The 27953-nt window shown below is 37.4% G+C and overlaps 1 protein-coding gene and 1 long non-coding RNA gene across 19 annotated transcripts in view; one reads left to right on the plus strand and one right to left on the minus strand.

Annotated features, from left to right (window-relative positions):
* The window catches only part of LOC137233656 (collagen alpha-1(XV) chain-like), a 1316768-nt gene that overhangs the window by 380435 nt on the left and 908380 nt on the right, over positions 1 to 27953 (plus strand). The gene's annotated exons all lie outside the window — the stretch shown is intronic.
* LOC137233658 (uncharacterized) lies at positions 14865 to 27850 on the minus strand. 2 transcript variants are annotated; one of them, XR_010947525.1, is made up of 4 exons: positions 27818 to 27850; positions 27667 to 27759; positions 27427 to 27593; positions 14865 to 15551 (listed from the first exon to the last, which is right to left on the minus strand). It is a non-coding gene; the product is annotated as an uncharacterized lncRNA (long non-coding RNA). The 2 variants fall into 2 exon arrangements; XR_010947526.1 differs by lacking the exon at positions 14865 to 15551 and adding an exon at positions 25531 to 25654.

Below are 27953 nucleotides of genomic sequence, written 5' to 3' on the forward strand. Positions count from 1 at the left end.
AGTTGGAAAAAAAAAATAATAATAATAAATAAACTTGCAACAAAAAACTTTTCACATCAAGGATATCAATTGAGTCAATCCATGTCAAATCGAGTAATGACGGAAATTGACTGTGTTAGATATATACCGATGTTTTTTTTGTTGCTTTCGTAAGACCCAACAAAAGTTTGTCCAAATCATATATTGCACACAATTTCAGAGGAATAAATTAAATTTAAATTAAAGCTGCCAGATTTTCCTGCAATCTGCTACAAACTTTACAAAATTTTCATGAAAATGCGTACAAAAAGTGGTTTAGAATTCACATAGACTGAATATCTAAAATTTTTAATTTAGCTCAAGGTCGGGTTTTTAAAGAAAAACACTTGCATGAGTATTTTTTTTTGGTTTTTATTTTTCAATAATCGACTTCAAGTAAAAAAACTCAATTGTTTTATTTAAAAACCCGAACTTGAGCTCAAAAATTTTAGTTATTTTATATACTAACGGCCAAAAACGGGACAAATAGTAGACTGAATATATTAATTTTACTTTATTCACAAAAGAAAGCTGTCAAAACTTTTAAGAAGATCTTCAAAAAGTGATTTAAAAGAGATTAATATATTTGAAAGAAATTGATAGTGGGCTTGACAGTTCTCTCTTTACGGTAGGAGTTCATGCGTCAAAGGAAAAAAAAAACATTTAACCATTCGATCTGAAAAATTTTTGAATTTCAACTAAAACTCGTCTGGAAAATTGTGTCAATGAGATGATTTTCAACCTGGAACAATATCGTGAAGTGCGGATGAGTATCTGGGAAGCTTGTTATATGGAAACTCGAGATTGATGCTATATGGTTCCAAGACCCAATATTTATCTATATATACCAAGCGTTTAGGTAGGCTTGTTACGCGCAAATAGATGGCTGGTGTAAAAATATATAGCAACAGAGGTTTTGCAGTAACGATACCTTAAAAAATCAGAACTTATAGATTTACCTGATGCGACAGACATGTTCTGACTTTCTCTTATTTCTTGTATCCTATATCTAGTTGGCCTGAATCGGATCATTATATTTTCTTACCCCTTTCCTTCTTACGTAAATCTTCTCGCTATTGCTCATATCAAAGTCTAACTCTCACTATTACTCTTAATCTTATAATTATTCTTAACCACTTTTTACTACTTTTTTCAAGCCACTACCCTTATTCTTACTTTAACTCCCAAAATCCATCTTCCTCTTGTTTTATTTATTTTCCGACTTCCTCCCAACTTTTTCTACTTTTTCTTCCCATTTTAATCTATTTTCTATTTTCTTTCATGTCCCCGTTTACAATGTGCAGATACACCAAGCTTGGCTTTTTTACCTCCCTACTACTTTAAAATTCATGACCGGTTTATGAGGGCCATCAAATTTGTGTTATTGTACTAATCACTTCACCAGTCTGATTTTATTATGCGTCATGACGTGTACATATATTCGAGTCTAAAATTGCATACAATAAGTGAAAATCTGAGTATTTGTTTTAACAAAAATATTACGCGTATTCATAGAAAAAAACTTAGAGATCAGAGGAGTTTGGCAGGATATAGCAGCCATTCGGTGCTCTAAGGCTCCTTGTTCTGAAAAAAGACGACATCGGTGGAAAAAAATGTGTGGTCTGGCGTTAAGCAACTCTTCGCTTTTTTGCGAAAATCATTTCCGTTCTAAAGATTTGCTGACTTCTCAGTGCTGACAGGTGCTTTTCAGAAGACGCGTTTGTTCGCCTATGCGGTACCTGCACCTTACCAATCGCAAGTAACTGAAGGGCAAAAAGTATGTTTAGATACACAACCTCTATACGTTAATAAAGAGCAATTGTATAGAGATGCGCATACGTAGACTAAGTAAGTACAGTACGTAGGTCACCTTGTACTATGTTGTATGCACATATATAGCTTGTGGACTCCGAACCCACTCCGCGCATTTTGTACAGATTTTAAATAGACGAAATCCTACACAAGTACATCTTCTTGCACTCATTCAGTGCGTGGTTCACTTATTTATCATCTCTATCTAAAATAAGAAGTCAATTTTATTCAATTAGGGATTATTCAAATGAACTGAGTTAAAACCAGAAATATACCTCGAAGGACCTTTTCCGAATATTCCAATATTCATCTGATGTTGATTTTTGTACAGTTTGGCAAATAAGGACTTTACTTCGCTATAATTTCCAAAGTTAAAATTAGCACTTGTTAGCAAGATGAGTTTTTCATGGAATTCCTTAAGGAAAATTTAAAGTTTAATTTTGCCGCCAATTTAGCAATCATACCAGGTTGTGAGAAATTAGACTTTACAGTACCCTGACACAATTTTACTAGATAATACAGTTGTTTTTTTGGCAACTATTTATTCAGAAAAAATAATTTGTGATGTTTCACCACATTCTCCCATCACTCATTCAAAGACACTTAATAGATCGGGTTTCCTTTTTTCTATCAAAAATACTGTTTTACCTCACTTGATAATTATTGTATTATATCTATGTTTCCATTCTATTAATTTAAGTATTCTGCTCAGCTGATTACATCGCTTCTGTAGCTGAGCAGCTTTAGACATCCATCTGCCAATAAAAACTCGCAAAATAAAATGAACAGGATAAGCCTTGCATCATTGGATCACTTGAAGGCAGTGCGCTGCCACAATGTCCGAGAAAAGGAATAAATACTTTATACGTGTGGGAGTTTCATGCGATTTTTTTTATTTAAGATGTGCGAAATAGGGGCATTTTTTTCATTTCTGTGGGTAATTTCACGGAGTTTCTCTGGCATCACTGCTCCAGGGACAAGTCAGCGTTAATTAGCCTGTTACCTTAATTAAAAAAGGTGAGCTGAAAAAAATGTTCCTTTCTGAAACTCTTTCACATTCTCGAGACTGGCTCTGCGACTATATTTTAAGTTAAGTTTAAAAAATCAAAATAAATGCGTGAAAGTCTAAAAATTTTATGAATGTATTGTAACGAATTTTGCTTGCATATCCTCTTATTTGCAATCCTCTGCTAAGTTCGAATCACTAAACTGTTGAATAAATAACTCCAATATTGAATGATGGAAAAATGGCCTTTATTAAAGTACTTCACAATAACACTTATACTTTGCTACTCGCTGGCTTAATAACCAAATTGATTGATAACTCAAATGAAACTCTACTATTGGCTGCCAGATCACGTGCTTAAGCAAACTGATTGATAGCTCAACTCAAACTGAATTACAGCGCCTCTACATCTGTCGCCTTTTATACTCTTTGGTTTCCTCGTTCGCCTCTTCTAGACGCTTCCAGAATCCACTAGTCCAGTATCTCTCAAACTTCTCAGCTGTAACTACAATTGCACGATTTTATAGCTTCTCTCATACCCCATGCTTGTATGTGTGAGCGACACTTCCACAATTATAATTGCCTACATTTAGGAGCATCTCAAATAAGATGTCAGCATATGGTTGTGCCTTGCTTCTCAACTGCGTGTACCTACATATGTGTAGACATAATGATTAATTCGTTTATGTAGATACATAATGATTGAATTATTGATGTGAATGTTTGTAGTTTACAGTCTCTCGCGTACACATAGGCGTAAATGCATCTGTGTGTGACATCTCTCTGCTGCCTTATATATGTGTATACATGATTTGATTATTGACGTAAATACTGCTTAGCATGGCCTTAGTGATGGTATAGCTTAGTGATGCTAATATCCGTGACAGTATGAAAAAGTGCATTAAAAAAACTACCAAATGACGACTAACGAATTGAGGAATTTGCAATGTATTCCGCTATTTAAGGTTTAACATGTATATATATTTAAGACTTTCACTAACATTAGACTTTCTACTCAGTAAGTGACGGCTTATTTAAAAATGTTTCATTTTAAAGCCTTTCCATCAAAATAAACCCTTTATTGATAGCGTAGTGTATTGGTGGCTTAGAATGTTTTTTTGTACAAAAACGGTGTAAACAAGGATCAAAAACAAACAAACTTTGCCAATTTCACCAATCACCAATCGCTCGATTTTACATGGAATGACCCAAAAGAGAAAAATTTGCAAAAACAAATAAAATATAAAAATGAAGCCCCTACTGATGAAAATTTTCGCTCGTATCCTTTTGGCTTTAGCTTTTTTTCAGAATCAAACACAGCAGGCATTAAATTGCGCGCTACCGGCAGCGCTTTATTCGTGCTTTATTTTATTATTGTTGCTTTTATTGCAGTACAAATTGTATACACACTATACGCGCGCAAATATTTGCACATATTGACGACATGCAAAAGAGTATATGTGACAGGGCGTATGAGTAATAAAGTAAGCGAAAGCAAGCGAGCGGTCAGCCAAACAACCAACGATAAAAACAACTAAAAATTTACAGAAAGAAAACAGAAAGAAAGTGTTGAATTCATAAAAGTGTTGCGTGCGTGTGATGTGTAGCGTGCTTTACGCTAGTTAAACACCACAAACAAATATATTAAAAAATAATATTATGTGAGCGACAAAGTAACGTAGTGATTTAAACCAACAAAACGTAAACAACACAAAGTGAACGAACAACAACAAAACACAGCTAAGGTAACGAAAAGTATTGCAAATGCCGGTAGTTGACGCTAATGTTTTTGAAATGTTTTGTAAAAGCAAAGAGTTCTTTTTTTTTAGCTCAGAAACTCACTCACGTGCTATTATGCGCCTAAAAATATGCAATCATGACAAACAGCGCACATGCTTTTCTTCCTCCCTTTTTGTAGTGTGTTCGTAAAGCAAGTGCTCATTAATCTAATACATGCGATTAAATAAGTGATGTGTTGCATTTGTTGTTATTGCTTTTTTTTCGTTTTTGTGGAATTGTAGATAAAACAGTTACGCGCTCACTAAGCAGGAAATGTATGTAAAGTTATATGCATTTATGTGTGTATAATTTTGCATTTAATTTGTAGTTAAGATAAATTATTGTTGCTTCCGTCTCTAACGAAATGAATTTTGTCGTATGATAAGGACTCTATGCCTGTGGTGCGGATATTCGCTATATGTTGTCTTTATTGCAATGATAGTGGAAAACAAATATACGTTTTCCTGTCAAGTGCGGAAGTCTTCGGATGTTATTTACTTTGAAGTATAAGTGGTTTTATTCTAGTTTTTAGCGCATTCTTAAAGCTTAGCGGTTTTTGGAATAAAAGTGAAAGATTAGGAAGAATAACAGAAAACTCAAAAAGGTCCCACATTTTTTGACAAACCAAAATTTCTGGACGAATAGGTGTAGCCAATTAAATATCTTCTTCTTTTGCTTCTATAGGCGTGTTCCGATAAAAACTACTGTCATAGCTAGATCATCATATTTCGTTCGCATGGCCTAGCCAGCGTGAAAGATGTGTTTTAATTCGCTGGACTATGTTGATGTCTGCGTAAGGCTCGTATATCTCATCATTAAATCTTCTTCGGTACTAGTCGTCGCCAATGAGTAGAGTCCGTAAATATTTCGAAAAACTCTCGAACACTCCCAGAACCGCCTCATGTGATATGATATTATTATGGTTCATGCTTCTACACTATAAAGCAGTACTGGTACGATAAGTGACTTGTAGAGCATGATTTTCGTTTACTGAGAGAGAACTTCACTTTTAAATTGCTTACCTAGTCCAAAGTAGCATTTATTGGCAAGAGTGATACTTTGCTGGATTTAAGAGATGTTGTTGCTTAAGTTATTCCTGGTTCCCAAATAAACGGAGTTTTTTATCATTTCGAAATTATGACTGCCAACAGTAGCGTGGTTGCCAAGGCGCCAATGCGCTGACTATTTGCTCGATGACAGCTGGTCTGCTGTACTAATTCACCACCAAACCAATCTGCTTCTTTTTCCAGTTTGAAAAAATCGGACGTCTGGGAGGCACTGCATCTGAAATCTCGCTTATTTTCGAACGGATCGGAGAGGTCCTTGCTAATTCTGACCAGGCATTTTGTATAGCCACATAAGTATCGCGGGGACGCCCAATTCAGATTTAGAGGCATATAGGCGGCTTTAAAATCAACGAAGAAGTGATGTGTGTCAATTCGTTTTTCGCGATGTGGTCCAAGATTTGGCACATAGTAAAAATCTGGTGGATGGCAGATTTACCCGGTCTGAAGTCACACTCTTAACGTCGGTTTCATTATTTCAAGCAATGTTCTTGACATTAAGATATTAAGAAGGCTGATTGCGCGATAGTTAGTGCAGGTTGCATGACTCTCCCCGTTTTGCAGATTGAGAAAAGAACATGAATCGAATATCTCCGCAGGCAATCCAACATTGCCCGCGGTTTTTCTGTTTTTTAATCTGATTATTGCTATTTCGACTTCATCATAATCATGTGGTGGGACACTTATTCCAGTATTACCTATTGCAAGATCATGTCCATCATCCAATACTAACCCCTCCCGTGCTTGGAGTATAAGTTGCATCCCAACCGATGATGTCAATTAAAACTCTTTCTATTAAAATTTATTTGATGCGCATTCGAGCAGTGGTGTTATTGAAATTATTAGAAACTAAACAACCGTATATTATAACTTAATTAATATTCATCACAGCAGTTGCGCATTCATTAAATGCATTTAAGAATACGTTTTTGTCGTTATTTGTTTTAGGTAAACAAATCAAACTTTAATTAGGTATGCAGTAAAAAAAAACATGAAATAATGTAAATATCTATTTATAAAACATAACAACTAAATGACATAACTTACATATGTATATGTAAGCAGGTGTGTGTATGCATGAATGTGTGTGCTCACATGTCAACTCGCCTTCCCCAATATAAATAAAGAACAAATTAAACTGCGTGCATACAAACCCTTCAAACAATATTCATTCAACCGTTACTTCTACATATAAGTTACAATAAATAAATACACACATACATATACACGTACTTGTATATGCAAACACTTAAAAATTAATTCATTTGCATAAAAAAAACAACTCTCTACCTCAATTGACTTTGATATATGTGCATATCTATGCATATTGTAGGCGTACTTGTATGTAGTTACATGATACCATCGATTTATGCCTTATCAGAGTAAAAAATCTTTTGAACCGCTTGAAAAATCCTTTGTAATCATATAGACATGTATTCGTGCGTGCTTGCACGGCTTATTTGTTTATTGATGTATGTGTGTGTGTGAACATTCCATATAAACCACAGCGCTTAAAGAGCTGCCTGCCGGCATGCTCAATGTCACATTTGGTTGCTTCTTGATATTTATCTAATTGTTTGTTTGACTTTTGTATGTAAACGTCACGGAAGTCACTGCCATTGATAGTCATCAAATAATGCCTCCCCCTCCCCATTTGTTTTTTTATTATAGCGCTGAAAAATGGTTGCTTGGAAAATTGATTACCCTGCTGTCTTTTGTGGGCTTTTTTGTTGTCTAATGTGTGTCCTTAAGGAGTTGCGTGGCATAAACTCTCAAAAAGTAAGGGTATGATGGTGTTAATAAATTTTAGTATTTTATTTTACTGGTTACAGAAACCTATTATGTTTACAAGTAATACCTAGTTTTTATACTCAGCTGTGCAGAGCTCACAGAGTATATTAATTTTGTTAGCATAACTGTACCCCATAACGGCATAAACTAATCGAGATAGATGTTGACTTCTATATATCAAAATGATCTGGGGGAAAAAGAAATTCATTTAGCCATGTCCGTCCGTCTGTCCGTGAACACGATAACTTGAGTAAATTTTGAGGTATCTTAATGAAATTTGCTATGCAAGTTCCTGAGCACTCATGTTGTTGTTGTTGTAGCGATAAGGTTACCCCGGAAGGCTTTGGAGAAAAGTGGGGAATATCTTAACTGTGTTAACCGCGCCAACTCATACGAAAATTTGTTTTGTTACAGAAGTTTCCTGCATTATGATTTTGATTTAGTTTCCTTATTTCAATTTTGCAGTACTGTGTGAAGCGACTTTTTGCCGATTTTCTCTAAATACGCATTTCAATTAGCGTTGTGTATTTTAAGGCGCACCTTGTCTAGTTTTGCCCGCGTCAGCCATGATATGGTGGTAGCGTGTTATGCTTACCAGACCGAAGGTTCAGATTCAGGTCCCGGAAAAGCATTATCGACAATTTTGGAAAAAAAATTTCTCGATTAGGTAAAAGTTATTCTAATCGACTCTATAGTGTTTTGGCTAACAATTCGAGTGTATTTCTACTATCAAAATGTTTTCAGTGAAAATTGATCTGCCCTTCATCGGGATTTCGGAGTCGGTATAAAATTAGTGCACCCTGTTTCTTCACTTCGTAGGCAAAATTAAAAGGAACACATCGCATATTCCAATAGAAGCTCGACCTTAATCTTCTGGTCGGTAATTCGCGCCAATTATTTCTTTATATTTATTGAGTTGCAAGCGGACGGATTTGTTCACAAATTGAAAAAACTTTGGATTTTTGATTCATATGTATTAGTAGTAGTAGTAGTTTGTTTTATTAAACAGAATCTTTTTACAAATTTCATTGCAATATAAAATTTTATTTTATGACTAAACTTTGGCGCAGTGCCGTCAGTTTATAAGTACTTGTAATAAGTTCTTCTGTACATTATATAATAAAATATTTCTCAAATATAAGTTTCAAAATTCCTCTTCTAAAATTTGCTTCCTATAGTTGTCGCTGATTTAACGTAGTGATTCAACGTGATCCAGTTTTTGCCATTTAGGTATTCATTAATTTCTTGGTGTGTTAATACACTTTTTTTTGAAAAATAATATTTTATATTACATAAGTACGGGACAACTACCCAGAAAGTGTAAAACGTTTTTTTCGTTTCCTGAGTTGTAAATTAGACAGTGATTATCTGGCTGCTCAAGATGAGGTTCATAATTTATTTTTAATAGTTCTCCTCTTACGCGAAACAAATTGCTGATCGCATATATGCTAAATTCATCTATAAAATAATTAAGCTCACGAAGATTATGTTCGAGGACGGGGTAAGTTCGTCTTACTTCGCTAGTTTGAGATTTTAACAGAAACTACTACTTGATTCATATAAATATGTCAGAAACTTGTTCGCGCGTAGTCCATGAACTATGCTATTATGTATTATATGTTATTTGTATGGCTACTTGAAACCAAAGAAAACCTCAAGCCGCTATCTTGCCTAGACATATGATTGTGCATAATGTTAGGAGCAGTTTTTCATATAAACATATTCTCACTATCCACTGACTCGCAAACTATACTTTGCTTTAACTAAGCGGGGTCAGTTAAAAGTATGGCATAAAGAACTCAGAAGCGATTTCTGCTGTGAAAATTTGTGACTAAGTAACAAAACGAGACAAAATTTCAAAAAAATAAAGACCCAAAAATTAAGCAATTTTTTTCGAATGTTGGGCTTAATCTGAATAAGATTTTTCATTTTGGTTCTTGCTTTCAAAATTTGCTTTCATAAAGGAACAAAATCACTCTTTTTGGTTGCATTCAGTTCGCAGCTTTGCCAATTTTCATTAGAAATTGAAGTATACCAATTAAAAGCACAGTTATTTCAATCACAAACATCGTTTATTTTCGACATTTATATGAGGTATGTTGATATACATATGTATGTACTTTGTACTCGAATATGTGCTGCACACTATCAGGCAAATTTCCTATATTCTGTTTCCATCTATGTAGGAGATGGTGTAGTAAAAATAATTTCTTTTAATTTAAATATTTTGTGTTATTATTTGATTATAAATTAAATTCGAATATCCACAAACTGCTGACCCTAAGTGCTTAGCTGCAATTTATAAGCGACCAAACGCGCCTATAAGTGTACTTCAAATTTGTGAACAAATTGTGTATGAAAAAATATCGATAACCTTATACAGCATAAAGATCGATATCCCAAATCAAATCCTAAAGATAACATTATTTTTTCAATGAAACTATTTGCACTTGCAAATTTTATATATTGCTTTAAAATAAAACAAACGTTTTAGAGCCGCTAAAGCGTAGCATAAATTACAAAAACCACTGTTTTTTAGCATTTTGCGTACAAATGCCAGGAAAAACAGATGGGTGGGGGGGATGGGTTAGGTGGTAGCTTCCCTGATAAGGATAGCTCACTTGGACAACACGAAGGTCCGTTGTGATACCACATACACCAAAAATAACGGTGACCTAGATCCAGCTACTTAGAGAATCGTTGGGTAGCAACGATAAAGCTCCGAATGATACCGATCTCAACTTTGGATATATCCTCGGGAGATCCAAGTGAGTCGCGACCGAAGTACTTTCGCCTAATTCTGGCAAAAGTTGGACAATCAAGCATAAAGTGATTTGGTGATTCCACCTCATCATCCTCCATACAGCTGCAGCAGGATGGAGTTTCCAGTATATTGAGACGTACCGCATGGATACCCATGGGACAGTGCCCTGTCAAAACCCCAATGACCATTGATAGGTGAGCCTTAGTGAACCCAATTATTTCAGCAGACCTCCTGCCATCCACTTTCGGCCAGAAAGATCTTGCTACCCTGCAAGACGTGGTATCCGCCCAACGTTTGCTGAGCTGATTCGAGGCCCAGCTATGGAGGAGCAATCCACAGGTGCCCAGCGGGATCCCGAAGTCCCTACAGCCATCTTCATCCGGTTCAGTTGTACCGATGCGGGCTAAGAGATCCGCTTGACAGTTACCCGGGATATCACTATGGCCCGGGACCCAGATAATCTTAATTGTAAAATAATTCGATGCAATCGCAAGCGAGGTCAGGCACTCCCAGACCACCCTCGATCGCACTGTAGTTGAGCTCAAGGCCTTGATAGCCGATTGGCTATCAGAGTAGATGTTAAATTCCCTAACCGTGGTAGCACTGGATAGCATTCCATCCACCGCATCCTTAATCGCAGCAATTTCCGCTTGGAATACACTGCAGTGATCAGCCAACTTAAACTTGCGGCTTAAATTTAGCTCTTGACAAAAGACCCCCCCACCAACCTTTCCATCCAGCTTTGACCCATCCGTGAACAAGTTAACCGGTCCCATGCCCCAGATAATTCCTCTTCCCCAATCCTCTCTCTCTGGAATAACTGGGGTGAAGGTTGTATAGGGAGCTGTTATCGGCATACAGTAGTCCGTTCTGTCCGGGATGAAGTCGAAACTGGTAAGAAGGCTAGAGTGTCCGCGGTCAGAAAGTCTATATCCCATATCACGAAGCCTGACCAACGACCTTGCCGCGGCCGCCTTTCCCGCAATATCTACTGGGTATATGTTCAGCATGACGTTCAGTGCCAAGGTAGGCGTTGTTCTGAGAGCGCCACTGATACCGATCAGCGCCGTCCGTTGCACTGACACTAACATTTTGGAGGTGCTCGCCGTGTCCAGTGCTTTCCACCAGACCAGCACCCCATATAGCAGAATCGGTTTGACCACCATCTCATAAAGCCATTGTACTATTCTTGGCGAGAGTCCCCATCTCTTTCCGATAGCTCCTCTGCAGCAGTACAAGGCAATGGCGGCCTTACTGGCCCGATCTTCCGCATTGGGTCTCCAGGACAGTTTCTTGTCCAAAACAATCCCCAAATATTTAACCCTATCAGAAAGTACCAACGGTACCCCTGCAATCGAGGGAGTTCTGAAATCGGGCACCTTATATCTTCTTGTGAAAAGGACCAATTCCGTTTTTCCCGGGTTGACCGCCAATCCACATGATTCAGCCCACCTAGCCACAGTATCCAGGTAGCCCTGAAGAACATCGCGCAGGGCGCCCAGAAATTTGCCTCTGACTAGGATAGCGAGGTCATCTGCATAGGCAACCACCCGACAACCATTGGCTTCCAGCTCCACAAGAAGCTCGTTGACTACCACAACCCAGAGGAGAGGAGATAGGACACCCCCCTGTGGCGTGCCCCTGCACACCTTCCTCTTAATTATGGCCCCTCCCCACTCCGCTGCGACAATTCTGCCGCATAGAAGTTTGCTAATAAATTCAACCAGAGCCGCCTCGACTCCTAAACCCACCAGAGCTCTTTCGATTGACCCTGGTAAGACATTGTTAAAAGCTCCCTCGATGTCTAGAAAGGCACCCAGAGCATACTCTTTGTGTTCTAGGGACCCCTCTATTTGCTTTACAATCGAATGGAGAGCCGTTTCCGTCGATCTGCCCTTGCAGTACGCATGTTGTGAAGCCGACAGTAACCCCCGAGGTATCCTTTCCCGTAGGTACAGGTCAATCAACCGCTCAAACGTCTTAAGAAGAAACGACGAGAGACTGATTGGCCTGAAATCCTTAGGTGATACATGAGAGCTTCTGCCGGCCTTCGGAATGAAAATAACCCTAACCGTGTGCCAAGACTTCGGGATATAGTTAAGCCTGAGGCAGTTAGTATATATGATGGCCAACCAGCGGCAGGAAATCCCCAAAGACCTTTGAAGCTGCGCAGGAATGATTCCATCCGGGCCCGGAGACTTATAGGGCTTGAACGACCCTATAGCCCAGGTTATCTGACTTTCCCGTATTGGAATGGCAGGCACTTCTGCATGGCCAACGACCGCCGACCATGCAGGCGAAGATCCCTGCGCAACTCGGACATCGGGAAAATGATTGTCCAGTAAAAGCCTTAGGGACTCCTCGCTACAGGAAAAACAGAAGCAATTTAAAAATTTTGTCAACAGATTGAAGTTCAAAGTCCTGCAGGCCTTGAAAAATTTACACACCCACTTCTGGACCTAAAATTCGCGATCTATGTAATATGCAAGAAAATGCGCCTAAATTTATGTACCGAAAAAATGCCTTCCAGCGGTAAATAACGCAGCGATTACGAAAGTAGCAGGGATAATTATTATAAGATTCGTCAACTAACTTATCGTTTTTTTTTCCATGAATTTTGTAACAGAGTCTATGCCAACGAATCTTGAAAATATTCGAAAATTGGAGAAAGTTGTACGAAAATTACTTTTTTTACTCAATCAAATCAACTTCGTTGGACTTAACTTGATTAAGCTACAAAACTGCATACTCCAAAAATGCTGAGAAATCTAAATAATAAAATTATTAAAAAAGAATTTTAAGTTAAACGGTTTTATTGAAAACAAAATACTTAAATTAAGTAATAATAATACTAAAGACAAAAAATAATTAGGTAGGTCTTAGTCATCACACTCCTCGTCAATCTAGGGCGTTGATCAGACAAATAAATAAAAGCGTTGAGCGCGTGAAATTTCTCAAAACGTAGGGCGTAGCATAACCTGATTAAGGTTACGTTTGTCTTACTTATAGAAATATGAAAATATGATATCTAAAGATAAGAGTGGTTGACTATCAATAAAAATTTGACGCAACCCACGCTTTTATTTATTTGTCTGATCAACAACGCCCTAGATTGTTGAGGAGTGTGATGAGTAGTCCTACCTAGGACCTTCCTAATTATTTTTTATCTTTTAGTATTATTATTACTTAATGTAAGTATTTTGTTTTCAATAAAATCGTTTAACTAAAAAAAATTTTTAAAATTATTTTTTTTGAATATCTCGATCATTGCGCCACCTGGCGGCGATTTTTTCATATGTCGCTTTCTATTCATGTATGTAATATGTGTTCCAAATATGAGCCATATCGGACCCAAATACGATTTTTTTTAATATCTGATCCTTGCGCCAGCTGGCGGCGTTTTTTCATATTTCGCTTTCTATTCAAACAATAAGAATTCAATTGACGAAATTTGAAAAAATTTCGCGGCTGTGTGTATTAGAGCTTACTTGTTCTCGAACATGTTCGAGAAGAGATTTCTCGTGAGTCTCGCCTTCTCACGAGATTCTCGAATTTCGAATTACTCGTAAGGCAGCCGGCCTTCTCGACATTCAACTTAATCGATCCATTGGCTGTTTTATATAGAGCTTACGATTTCTTCTGGAGCACAAGCCAAAATGTCCGCAAAACCACAAGTAAAAACCCCGAAATGTATAGATTATTGCCAATGCAGCGAATGGATTGAAAGTCGAGAAGAGCGCGAGTATTACGAGTAATTCGAGATTCGAGAATCTCGCGAGCCTTAAGAGTAATTCGAGAATCTAGCGAGAAGCCGTGTTCTTGATGTCCATTGAAAAATAAAATATTGTGAACAAAATTATATGTATAATAAACATATTTTGAGTTAAATGTCATTGAAGCAATATAATCAACAAAAAAGGCACATTTTAAAAAAACCAATTGTATAAATACTGTTCATACAACGATTAAGTAAGAATGTCGAGAAGCTCGCGAGATTTACGAGTACTTCGATACACGAGAATCCCGCGAGAAGTCGAGTTCTAGATTTCTCGGGTCTCGAAAATCTCGCTTGTGTTCGAGAAGTAATCGTAAGCTCTAGTTTGTATATTAGTATGTAATAAAATGCGCCTAAAATTATATATCGGAAAATAGTACCTTCAATCGGGAAGTACCTTATTGATAATATTTTGTTTATGTTGTTCAATATCAATATATTTTACCATATATAATCCATTAAGTTTAGTTTACTTTAAAATACTGGTTTTATTTATTAAGCACAAATATCTCCCCAATATTTTTGTTCGCTTTTTTGTTGCATCAAATTTTCATGAACTTTTTGACAAATTAATCACACGCGAACTATTAAAAGCTGTCACTGAGCAGATTAACTGAGAGATTGCTTATATGCACAGATTATATTGCTTGAATGAGTGCATAAAACATAATAAATAAATATGTGTGTTTGTACATATATTTATTTTCAGTACGAAAAATAATAAATTTATTCATAAAAAATTTATTAGAAAATAAATTAGTTGGTGTGCTAAATTCTATTTGAAGCGTAATAAGTAGGCGAAACAAAATCTGCAATTATTTAGAAAAATATATATAAAATAGAAAAATTCTTTGTATTAATTTATATGAACGTGCATTTTTTAAGATGAAATTAAAATTTTTTAAGCATTATTGGTTTGAGAACGAGAATCCTTGAAACAATTTTAGACACCCGAGCAAAGCAGAGAGCGCCTGATGCGTGGTTATTGTTGTTTTTGTTGTTGCATGGTCGTCACCAACACTGCCAGTCAGTGGCCCATCATTTCCTGTCAATATGTTTTTATTGATGCCGGTGCGGCCAATCTAATTTCATTACAGTCGGGTGATAGAATGCATCTCGTTATCATATTGTTGAATATATTCTACATTTCATTTGTGTTTAGGGTTCATACTACTCCCCCCAGCATCAAATTAAACTAAAGTCCATACATAACCTTGTGAAAAAAAGAGTAGCGGGATCTTCACTGATAAAGCCCAAAGGAGGATTATATCTTCACGCCCTGTTATTACCGTTACAAGTTGAACTGCTGATTTCATTGCATTCTCTTTGTCGACTGCACGATTATAGTTTTTCCTTCGTAATATCAAAGTCTTCCGCTTATGGTTTCTGTATCTGCATAAAATTTCGTAAACTGTGTATCTGCTGACTTTCGCTGATTTATGAGCCACACATGCAGCATATCAATCATCGTCGATGTTGTAGCCAAATCGATATCGTCTTTTGGTGTATGATTCGTAGTGAATGGCAGCACATCACACACACCTAAAAAATACAGTTAAAATTTAAAAGCTACAATAATGAGAGCTTCCTTTTCTATCATTTCTTTTTTTCCGTTCACTTATTTTTGCAAAAAAATTGATATTGAATGTGATAGCCCACCAATTTTTCTTGCGGAAAAAATCATCGGAATGAAAATTTCCAAGCTGGCACAGCGATCTGGGATTTCTTTTTAGTATAAAATTTTGGTCTGTTTGCTCAACGTAAGCCCAGGATAGCCCATGTCTTTTTTTCGCTAGTCCAACCTTAGGAAACAAATTTTCGTAAACAAAATTTTCAAAACGTCCTCAAAATCAAAAAAAAAAAAAAAAAATACAACACGTATGAAGCTGGCACCCCGAATTAGGATTTTTATTTAAAAATTTGTGGTTTATTTGCCCAAGATTAGCCCAGGAGAGTTCATTCTTTTTTTTCGTTAGCGAAAAGTTGCATAAAAAGTTATCGAAGAAAATGTTTCTACTTAAAAACTCCCCAAAATCAAAAAAAGCAAAATGTTTTTATTTTCACTTTTGTTCATTTGACCAAGGTTTTTAAGCTGTAAGCCCCCCAAAAACAGAAAAATACAAAATGTTTGTTTTCTCAGTGTAGTTCGCTGGCCCCAGGTTATCCCAGGTCAGCCCACCATTTTTTTCGTTAGCCCACCCTTAATAGAACAATTATCGTGAAAATATTTTTAGTTGAAAAACATCTAAAATGAGAGAAGGCTATGAACTTTCAGAGTGGGCACAGAGTGGAACACACAAACTTTGGGCAAACGAGCCATATCGATTTTATAAAAAAAGGCATTTCGGAGTGCTAGCTTTGAACAGCTGTAAGATATCTTTTTTTTTTACCCAGCGGGTTAGGGGTCTGAGAATATACCCGTGGCAGGTAGGCCTATCGTAGGAGGGCACTAAAACACCAAATTCATTCAAGAGATTGTGTAGCGCAACCCCTTCAAGGGTTAGTCAGCGTAATATATAGCTTCCCAAAATCAATTGTTATCGTTAACCTCATATACTCGTGGTGAATCCTGTTGCTTTAACAGCCGAGGCTCTGGTGACCCCAAGATCCTCTTGGATCTAGGGGGTGGGACGGCGGGATGACCTTGAAGGTTTCATGTGGTCATACTAAATCCTTCCCGAGATAGTCGGGCTAGTACTTTAATGGTGCTTGTTACCGGAACGTACCGGCTCTGCATCCGGCAAAGGACCATCAACATCGATAACACTCCCCAAGGACTTCGGGGAATGTCTTTTTCTGAAGCGGAATTGAATTAGGTTGGTTTTCAACTATTAGCAAGGAAAATTCAGACTTTGTGTGCTATTTTTTTAAGCAATATCTATTTTATGTATTTCGGACAGCACTGCGTATACGCAACATTCATACATTAAATGTTTCATTTAGCCAAAAGAATTTTTTAATTAAAATTCTTCGTTTGACAAATACTAACAACATACACATATACATAATTTAGTAATTTATTTTGATGTACTACATAAATACAAACAACAACATCATCACAGCTAAGCCAGCTTATCTGCAGACATACATACATACAAACATATGCTACAAATAATAAAGTCATCCAATTTTGAAATCGTAAAATCAAAGCACAATGAAATAAGCTTCTAATATAAATACTTAAACTAGCATATAGAAAATTCCAAATATAAACTCATACTAATGTCACACGCACCATGTGTGTGTGTGTGTTTGAAATATTTGGTTTTGCAATATTTTTCATGGCAAGTACAAGTATGTGCATACATACATACATACATATACACGTAACATATTTTGATGAAAGTAGCGGGGAGCAAAAGCAGGAAATTGAATTCTTAGTTATTGGTCTATTTTGATAGAAACTAGTGAAATTGATATATAGAAGAAGTTATAACGTTGTGCTGTATGAGCTTCGCACATATGACGATAGTGTATCGAAAAAGAACACAAAGATTCGCTAGCTAGATTATGTTATGGGAACGGACGAAGGCGCTTCTACAAGAATGCATTTCAGTCGACACCGCAGTTTGGAAAAAGAGTTGTGAGAGACAGGTAGAGGAAGACTTGCCCTCCCTTGGTGCTCCCAATTAGTGCCTGTTATCGTGAAACAGGTATACCTGGCGTGACTTATTACAAAACGCCCAAAATCGCTTAGGAGGATAAGCTTCAATTAATTATGATGATGCACAGTTTGCTCCTCCCGCATCCAGTGAAATGAAATTTACTTCCTAATTGCTATCTATGAATAGTCTGTAAAGCAAGTTCATTAATTAGTTACTCACTAACATTTATTTTGCATCATTTTTTACTTTGCAAAGTTTGTGAAAGACACCAAAATGGCTGCTTGGTGAAATGTTTATTAGCCTACTATAGATGGGGTTTTTTATAAAAAATTACAAGGGTTAAGGTTTGCAAAATAAAATAGAAGACTTGAACAGACTATGATTAGCCTGCACCTGATATCGGCTGACAAGTAAATGTGCCCATTATGTGTAAATTATCAAAAAACTCACAATAGTATTACCTTGAAGATAAGCAAGACTTCTGCAAAAAGGGGCCAGAGTAGAAAAACTGCGGAAAGTGTAGTGCCTTAAAACATATTAGTAAGACTTGGGTAGGTTAGGTAAGGTTGAACTGGCCGGTCCATGAGGACCTCACATAGACTGATTGATGTCCGTAGTGTTACCAGAAGTGTGTTTTTAACGACCAAATTGAATACCCTATCAAAAACCAGGACCTATGTTATAAAATAACTCCGTCCTCTTGGCATTTACTAGAAGCTTCCTAGGACTTAAGCCACTTGCTGCTTCTAGATCTGACAGGTCTATCACTCCTAATAACTGGAGTCTTAGCCTGGCAAGTGCAGGGCACGAGCATAGAATGTTCTCGATCGTTTCCTCCTCCAACCCCCACTTCCTATATCTGCTATCACTGACCAAGCCTAATTTAAAGGCATGTGACGCCAGAAGGAAGTGTCCAGTCAGAATACCCGTCATGAGTCTACAGTCCTCTCTTTTTAATGATAGAAGTAACTTTTTTAGTCTAAGGTTGTAAGACTTACACATAATCTTCGACACTTTGCAGCCCCGCGCTTGAACCCACGCCTTTCCCGCTTGGTCGGTCATGTTCACCTCTTGCCTTCGCTTAATTCCGCCCAGTCTAATTGGGACGTCTACGCAGCAAGCTGCAAGGGATGCGCCCTTTTTAGCTAGTTCGTCCGCTTTTTCATTCCCATCTATTCCCATATGCCCTGGGACCCAATATAGATTTCTGCTTCTCCCTGTCCCGATTCTCGCCAGAGACTGCTTACACTCTAACACACATCTAGATGCTGTGGTATGCGAGATTATTGCCTTAATTGCTGCTTGACTGTCAATATAAAAGTTAACACGGTTGCAGCTTAAGCTATTCTCTTCCAGGATTTCTACTGCTTTGGTTACGGCTAATATTTCCGCTTGGAAAACGCTACAGTAATCTTGCAGCCTGTAGGATCTGCTTATTTCCGGATCAGTACAGTATGCCGCAGACCCTACTCCTTCCACTACTTTGGAACGATCTGTGTACACATGTGTCGCCTCGTCCGCCATTTGCGCACCCTTGCGCCAACCGTCCACCTCTATTGTAGCCCTAAGGTCTCCCTCGAAGCGCAGATAGGGAATGTGAAGAATGGCATACAGTGCAGCCGCCGGGGTTGTTTTCAGGGTTCCCGTAATGCTAAGCATCGATAGTCTGCATGCCCCCTCTAATTTTTTGAGGTATGTTGTTGCACGATATCATCTTCACACCATTATACCATCCCCCCGAATCAAAGTATGGAAGGGGCTTAGTTGGTTGTTCCCGTATCATCTTAAGCATTAAGCTCCCTTTCCACAGATCTCCACCTTTCAGTAGTCATTTATCCGAAAGGACTGCTACGATCAACCAGCGCCACAGTCAGTGACTGCCTTGCTACATCACTCATCTTCTCGGGAAAAGCCGGAGTCTTAGTGTTATCTCCCTTTGGCACCTCCGAGAAAGTCGGAGTCTTATCGTTAACTCCCTTTAGCACCTCCGAGAAAGCCGGAGTCTTAGCGTTATCTCCCTTTGGCTTATCTCCTATTTCCGTAGTTGGAACTTCCCTCTGACTTGCAGCTTTCGAGGTAGTTGCTACCTCGCTATTGGAGCCCTCCTATCTTACAGCTTTGGGCCCAGTTGTCTTGTCTATGCGACTGCCCTACCTCGCGGCTCTAAGACTGGGTCCTTTCTGCCTCTTGAAAGCAGGCTTGTCGCCTTCCGCCGAACGTTGCCTCTTCATTCTGCCATTCGACGCTTCTTCCTCCTCATATCGGTTGCAGAACCGAGGGTTTCTCGTAGCAAACCTTTTGAACTGCGACCTATTTCTACCGCTTCATGGGCCCATTCCAAGCGTTCTATCTCCACTTATGTTGGGTCGACCACTGCTACCAAGCGTTGTACAATTCTTAGTGCTGCACGATACTGTGAGAGAGCTATTTTACTTCTTCTGCCTCGTACCCTGCTCCACTCTTCTACTCCGTTTTCATTTGTGTGCTTCTCCAACACGGAGTTCATTGAATCAGCACTACTCTCTCTCTCCGAGTCCGACGCATCGCTTAATTCGTATTTGTCGTCCTTGAATTGCGACTTAGTCCTCCTCTTTAGATCTTACTTCTACATCTTGGCCGTACGACCACCTGCCCGAAAAGGCGGTCGGGTATTATATACGGAGAAAGAACCCTCCGCCATAGCACCGCCCCTTACTCTGGTAAGGCCAGAAATACATCCCGTTGTGCCCGGTATCGGGAAGGCTCCGTTCGAATACAGCCGAATTTATCCACTGGCTTCAAATCGTCCAATAGGCACGGTCCGCATAACACTTAGACTTGGGTAAGTCTAAGTACATAGTAAGAATATTTGCTGTTGTTGTTGTTTTTGTATTAACGATAGACACTCCCCGAAGGATTTGGAGAGTGTTATCGATATTGATGGTCCTTTGTCGGATACAGATCCGGTACGTTCGGGTAACAAAGCACTGTAAAGTTACTAGCCCGACCATATTAATATGAGCACATTAAGCTTTATAGGCCACACCGCCCACCAATCGCCTAGTGCAATATGAGCCTCTCCTGCTAAACACGTGTACGAAGCATTCATATTCATAACAGGATTCCCGTCGTGTAGGTGAGGTTGATAATTGGGTTGCGGAAGCTATGAAGCTATAAAGCTTTGTATTGCGCTTATCAACGCCTTGAATGCCAAGAAGGTTTGCTCCTTTTCTTCTGTGAGTTCTGGTGGCTTGGTACATGGGCTCACTGCTATCTGTTAATAGTGCCTTTCTACAGGCGAAAATGAAAATACTTTGCTACGCAGTGTTTTGTTCACCACAAGCTCAATAACATTGCAGTTAGTGCGGGTAGTCTCTCAATCATTCTCCGTTAAAAACATGCCTTGTATAGCCGTAATATCGGGGTTTGCGTATATGGTGACATCAGAAAGCAGGCCAGCCATATATTTCTAGTACACTTTCAAACATTCGACTTAGTAGGCCGAAAGTCAAAGCCATTATAGTATAATAGAATTTGGTTAAAACGACATCCACGGTGAAAATACTTTACTCTAATCAAACTTCGTGCAAATAGGCTTGTTTTAAAAAGGTTTATTTAAATAAAATTTAAGGAATGGTTCCCATTATGAAATTACAGCCAACGGTTTTACTAAAGAAATTTTAGCGCATATTGTTAGTCAATATACGTACACCTACTAAACTTTAATTTGAGTGACTTCAAAATTACCGTCAGGTGACGAAAGCTCTTTCGATATACATATATTCACTACCTGGCACGTAGCAATATGCTGGACGAAGCTTCCATGTATTTTTCTGTGGGCATTTTTTTCATAGATTACGCCTCTGAAAGCGGTTGGTCCTTATAAGCAGAGTTATTATAATCGGCTCCCGCTGTAGGTACCTAACATCAAAGGTGACGGGAAAGTCACAAAATTGTCCACAAAAACCACAACTAGATGTGCCATAAAAATACTTAAATTGCTAGTTTTTGTTCAGAAATAATCTGATAAGCAGTTTTGAAATAGAAACGAAAACTATCTCGAAATGGTTATTAAATTTTTCGAAACAATATGGGGATGGGTTCTGACATCATGTTAAAAGTTCTAATCGCAAAGAGGACCCAGTAATTAAGTACTCAGCCGCTTATATCAGAAATGCATAATTATCGCCTCAACCTTATCCAAAAAGGGCCTACTTCTCAGGGAGGAGACACGCCACACTCTGGCATAAATTCGATCTGGATACTGCAATGTTTTAAATTCTTTCTTATCCTGAATAAATCCCAACATACGCAATGACTGCATCCATTTACTCACGTTGTATGGGGCCAAACACTTCTACAAGAAGAAGTGGTAATTACACTGGTAAGACTTATTATTATCTACGAGACTTTTACGTCGCTATATATCCACACTACGTAGATAGGCTAAATATTCGTTCTATTTAAGCGTTTAGCTTGTGCGTAGCTTTTGAAAAATTTGCTGAGGGTCAAAGAGTTAATTTGTTTTTTAAATTTGTCTCGTTCAAAAACTTTTGAGTTTGAGATATTCATTCAAAAGGTTTCCTCTTCAATGAAAGCTTCTAATAAACTTTCTGCTTACCACTTCCACCTTTTAAGTAGGCTTCATTAAATCTAAATACCACCTTACCCAAAATAGTCCCAAATTCATGTAGCGTGCAAATGTGAAGCTAATCAAAAATTACTTACTTTCTTTACTTAGCAAGCCTGCGCGCTGTACAACTTTGCGTATACGCGACATTAAATTAGTTATTAATTAATCAACAATTTGCTGCACGAACACTGTTTGATGTCTGGAAAAGAGTAGTAAATTAACTCGTCGAAGCGTAAAACCTGCACAATAATTGCCTCCTAGTTTTATGAAGACGATACCATTACCAATAGCGTAGACGTCTGTAATTAAAAGGCGAAGCCCGTCAAACCACAGAAAAAGAGTAGTAAATGACCTCAAAACTTTTAAAGGTATCCATACAAAAATTAAATAAATTTTTAACCTAAAATTTGTTAAGTGGATCCCTTTTGACCGCCTATGTAAAACGAACTCTATCATGTTGCTCCATTTAAAAAATAAAAGCGTTGAATTATGGTATTTTCGTATATATTTTATTATGTGCTATATATATTATTTTTTATGTTTGTATATGATTTTTGAAATGTCGCTAAAATAAATTAAAGTGCTGGTGGTAGTAATTTTTAATCATTATTTTTGTGTAGTGTTGGTTACTATGCCATTACGGCTCAGCCTTTGAGTACATGTGCTGGTAAACCGCAAAATCCGTTATGTGGTCGCTTTTGTGTAACAAATAGCAGCTAGTTAACATTGAAATGCTGTTAAATGCCACTTATACATATTTCATGTGTGGTAGAGTAGAGTAAATTTGTAGGTGGAACTACCGTTGCGAGCTGAAATAATCAATGTATTGCGACGTTGTAGCTGACAGCACTAACAACACAATCTTACACTTTAATTAGTACCCACACAACTCAGCATAAAAGCATTTAGCCAAGCATTTAAAAATTTATAACCAACGAATTCGTGCTTTGAGTCGACATAAATTGCATTGGAATGTGCATATGGCCAATCTTTGCTGCACCCAAAGACCAGCTAGTAGCAGGCGTAGAGTTTTTGATGTGTAGACATCTTGGTTCATGAATATGGTGGAAGTGTAAGCGTAGTCTTTTCAGGTGTCATGCTCTATAAGGGACCCTTAGGTGTGAGCGTGGACATTGTGTGTGGTATTGGAACATGAGCGCAAGTGTAGTCAATACATTAAAGCGTAAAGGCAAAGAAATTAAATTTAAGTAAAGTAAAGAAAAGAAAAAAGGAAAGGAGGGAAGAGGAAAGATTAGAAGCTAAAACAGACGGCGTGTTATCATTTTTTTTATCGATGTGTGAGAGGTTTATTATACACAAGTAATCGGTTTGCTATTGATGAGTTATGAACGTGAAATCCATTTCTTATCGATTAGTTATCGGCTTATTACAGGTGTGCTATCGACAAAGTTTAGACGAATTATCGACTTGTTAAAGAAGTTTTATAAATTTGTTACTATTAAAAAATAAAAGTTATAAATTTATTAACAATTGTTTTTGTTTTTATCGGCCTATTGATAAATGATTCAAGGTTCGATTCGAACTCAAGGCTAGAACAATACTTTTTTTTCTAATGATAATTATTGTTATATTTTTAATTTTTCTAAATTTGAAAAATTGTATTTTGTTTTTGGAATAGTAAGTAGAAAATTTTTCAGACAACCTGCCATAGCTGTGCAGATAGATCCATTTCGAAGGCTACTAAGCCTTCATCATCAGTACGCTTTAGGCACGCTGTGCTAACCATTTAGCTATACAGCGCTGGTTTGTTTGACTGGCAAATTTGCTACTTCTATTCCTTTTACCAACTATATTTATTCAGTGCTGCGCCATCTGGTGCAAATCACTAATAATGCTGGATTTTTGTTTATTGTCAATTACTTTGTTTGACATTCCCAAGTGCTCATGGTTTATTAACAATTGTTTTTGTTTTTATCGGCCTATTGATAAATGATTCAAGGTTCGATTCGAGCTCAAGGCCAGAACAATAATTTTTTCTAATGATTGTCTGAAAAATTTTTTACTTACTATTCCAGAAACAAAATACAATTTTTAAAATTTAGAAAAATTAAAAAAATAACAATAATTATCATTAAAAAAAAATATTTTTCTGGCCTGGAGCTCGAATCGAACCTTGAATCAGTTATAAATTTATTAACAAAAAGTTATTAATTATTTAAAAAAAAAGTATCGGTATTTTCAAAAAAAGTTATCGTTTTGCTATAGAAAAGTTATGGATTTGCTATTGAAATGTAACGAAATTGTTATCGGAGCGTTACTGATTTAAAATTGAATAGTTATGATAACTAAATGTTATAAATTTCCTATTGGAGTTTTACCAATTGGTTTTCGGGTTCCTATCGATTTATTATCCACATAACAAACCATTTTATAGACGATTAACAGATATGTCTTTGTCGATAACAAATCGAAACCAATAAGAAGCCAATAAATTGGCAATAACTCGACGTCAATTTTTCACTCTCCATAGATAATAAGCCGATAACTTAAGAATAACTTGTGTTTGAGTTATTACTGATAAATTGCCAAAGCTAAATTGCTAAAAAATACTGAAACTATTTGTTATTTGTTGAAGATAACTTTGGTTCAACCTCTACCCTAGGTGAGCTCTAGCCGGTCTAAATAAATTTGTTTTCTACGTACGCACACCGAACTTTCCGAATACTTTGATATTCATGCCCTTTTCTATTTTTGTTGATTTACGAAAAAACTTTCATAAATTTTGTACCTCAAACTCATGATGAAATAATAAAGGTGATGTCAACGACACAACCTCACTTTATCCGCAGCTGTATTGCTTTCATGTATGTATTTTAGGGTAGCGAAAAAGGGAAAAATTTATTACTATTACGTATTACCTTTTGGGTATTAATTTGGTTTTTGTATAAAAAGAAAAATTGAAATACCCAGTGCAAACAGTAGCCTAAAAAAATATATCTTCAACTATCAGACTGCTTGGGCTAACTTAGGCCAGTTGACTGTCATAAGAGGTGAAATTCTAAAAAGGCCGAAAAAAATGGTTTCCACAATTTTGAAGATTTTCTGCCTTAAGTTATAGAAAAGCTTGTAACTCACTCTGAAAGGATATAAGGAAAATACGAGACACTAATGTTATTAAAATAAACTTATTTATTTTTCAGAGACTTGCTTATAAACTTAATTTAAAAATGCATGCGAAATTTATTTCATCGCTTTTTTTTTTCTTTATGAAAATCCATTTCTTTATCCTCAAAATGAAGTTGACATAGCCTAGCTTCTTCAGACCATTCTACGCCACGAGCCTCTTCCCATTTCCTATTTCTATTTTCATCCTTTGGAACACTAAAGAAATTTAAACTGCAGTTTTTTCACGTTGTCTGACACAACGTACAGGATTTTTTAGGCATTGTCTATATCGAGAAATATATCTGTACATTATAAGAAATATTGATGACTAAATATATGGTATTTTTCATTATTTGTGTTAATACAGTTTGCAGAAAAAGCCTCATATAACCATATATTGGGGCCTGACGTATCAGAAACTTTGAAATAAGGATTAACATACTAAGACCGGTTTTCTCAAGTAAACTGTAAAGTTTATCTATCCAATAAAAGCAAACTGCTTAAAAAATCAAAGCTGTCGAATTCAGTTCGAAACACTTTGCAAAACTTGATTCGGTTCATGAACCAGTCTTAGCCAGATAGATCCGCTGCATGTTAAGTTGCAGGACGATTAAACACCGCACCTGCAGGCATGAGATTCAAGGGGTTGGTAAGCGCAATACAAAGCTTTATAGCTTCGGCAACCCAATTTTCAACCTCACCTACGCGAGAGGAATCCTGTTACAAATAAGAATGTATCATACACATATTTAGCGGGCGAGGCTGTGGCGACCCCAAGTTCCTCATGGAACTAGGGGGTGGGGCATGATGGCCTAGAAGGTTTAATGTGGTCTTATTAATCGTTTCCGAGATGGTTGGGTTAGTACCTTAATGGTGCTTTGTTACTGGAACGTACCGGATCTATATTCGGCAATTTTTGTCAACGACAACAACAAATGCAATGAGACTCAATGCCTCGGAACAGTTTGCCAGCTTGAGACCATACGGCCATAGTAATATAGATGAACAGACCGCTGGATTCGATATTTGCGATAGTAAAAATAAATAGAAGGCGCGATAACCTCCGAAAAGATTTTAGACCGATCTTCTCCTCCAATTCGCATCGTGCTCCTTTTAATTTTTCCTACAAATTGTCGGGACCTACATGTTTCACGCCGACTCCGAATGGCATCTGCAAGGCAGATGAGTTTCCAATGAGAAGCTTTTCATAGCAGAAATACACTCGGAGTGTTTGACAAATCAAATCGACCTCACTTGTAAAGCAGACTTCCCGGGGAAACCCGCGTTTCTCTGGCACAACTTTGCTCTGGATACTGCAATAGGTTTTAGCTTGTCCAGAACCATGAATGTAATGTGTCGCACATGACACCAGCTATCTTTTCTATTGCAATGCGGAACCAATACCTCTAAAATCCATATATTTTTGGTCCAAACCTGTTGAAACTGCAAGTATTCTAGTACTTCTTTTACGGGATAGCTATTAGCAAAGACCCAGAGGGATTTCAAATGCATCCAAACTGTGACCTGTTGGCTCCTAGATATTGAAGGGGCTTCCGATAACAGGTGACAGTCCAGCAGAAGTTTATAACTACTGCAGAGTGGAGTTCAAAGTCCTATCTAGAGGAAGAGACCAGTCACTACTACTAATTAGCCGATGAAACCTGTATAGGGTACTGTCAAAACCACCAAGGGGTGACCTCGAGGTGGACAGTGCTTCAAGCCGTATCAAACAATAAAACCCATGCCAGGGCTTTGCCGATGACATCATGAAAAGAGCATTGTTCTAAAAAAAAGGGATGATGTGTCGTTGTGAATTTCAAGGTAAACACTTTAAAGCCGACCAAACGACCCCAGCGGGTTAAGGACTTAGAATATTCCCGCGGTTGGCATGCCTGTCGTAAAAACAAACCAAAATGCCCAATACCTGAGTTCGAGGCAATCCTCCACCTGACTCCAACTACACCTAGCAGTAGGTCAGTCAAGCGAAACCTGGTCATGTTATCCCACAGCATGGATAAACTGAGAATAAAAACTCAACATATCAACTTCCGAAGAACACACCAGCAAAACTTACAACTTGGATACCCCAGACAGTCAAGCCGCCCAACAGTGAAGCTGCACTCAATTCGAATTCGCTTTTCGAAATAAATTCAGCGCTACTTCTGGAATGTGTAGAAAATCGAAACAGCCTAGGAGCTGGCAGTGCTGGTTGCTGGTTGCCGGTCACAGACGGATGGAAAGCTATGAGCAAGAGTGATACAAGAACAATTATTATTATAGAATGTAATTTGCAAAACGACCAAATGACACGTACCGACTTTTTTAACAATGAGCTAACATAATAGCACCTCAGCATCCACTTCAATATTAAATACACGATACCATTCCGATATCAAATTTAGAGAACCTGTTTTAAGAAAAAATGGTTATATCTTTTTCTAAAACTTATTTTTTTCCAAAATTACAATATGTATATTTCCGCAATTTTTCGGTTTTGTCAACGAATAATTTTTATTTTAAAGAGAAATTCAAATCAAAACAATGACAGAAATAAAGTAGTGCCTACCAATATTTTTTTAGATGTTTGCTCCCATTTTGTTC

This window comes from Eurosta solidaginis, chromosome 5, assembly GCF_040869045.1.
Source record: "Eurosta solidaginis isolate ZX-2024a chromosome 5, ASM4086904v1, whole genome shotgun sequence".
NCBI lineage: Eukaryota > Metazoa > Arthropoda > Insecta > Diptera > Tephritidae > Eurosta > Eurosta solidaginis.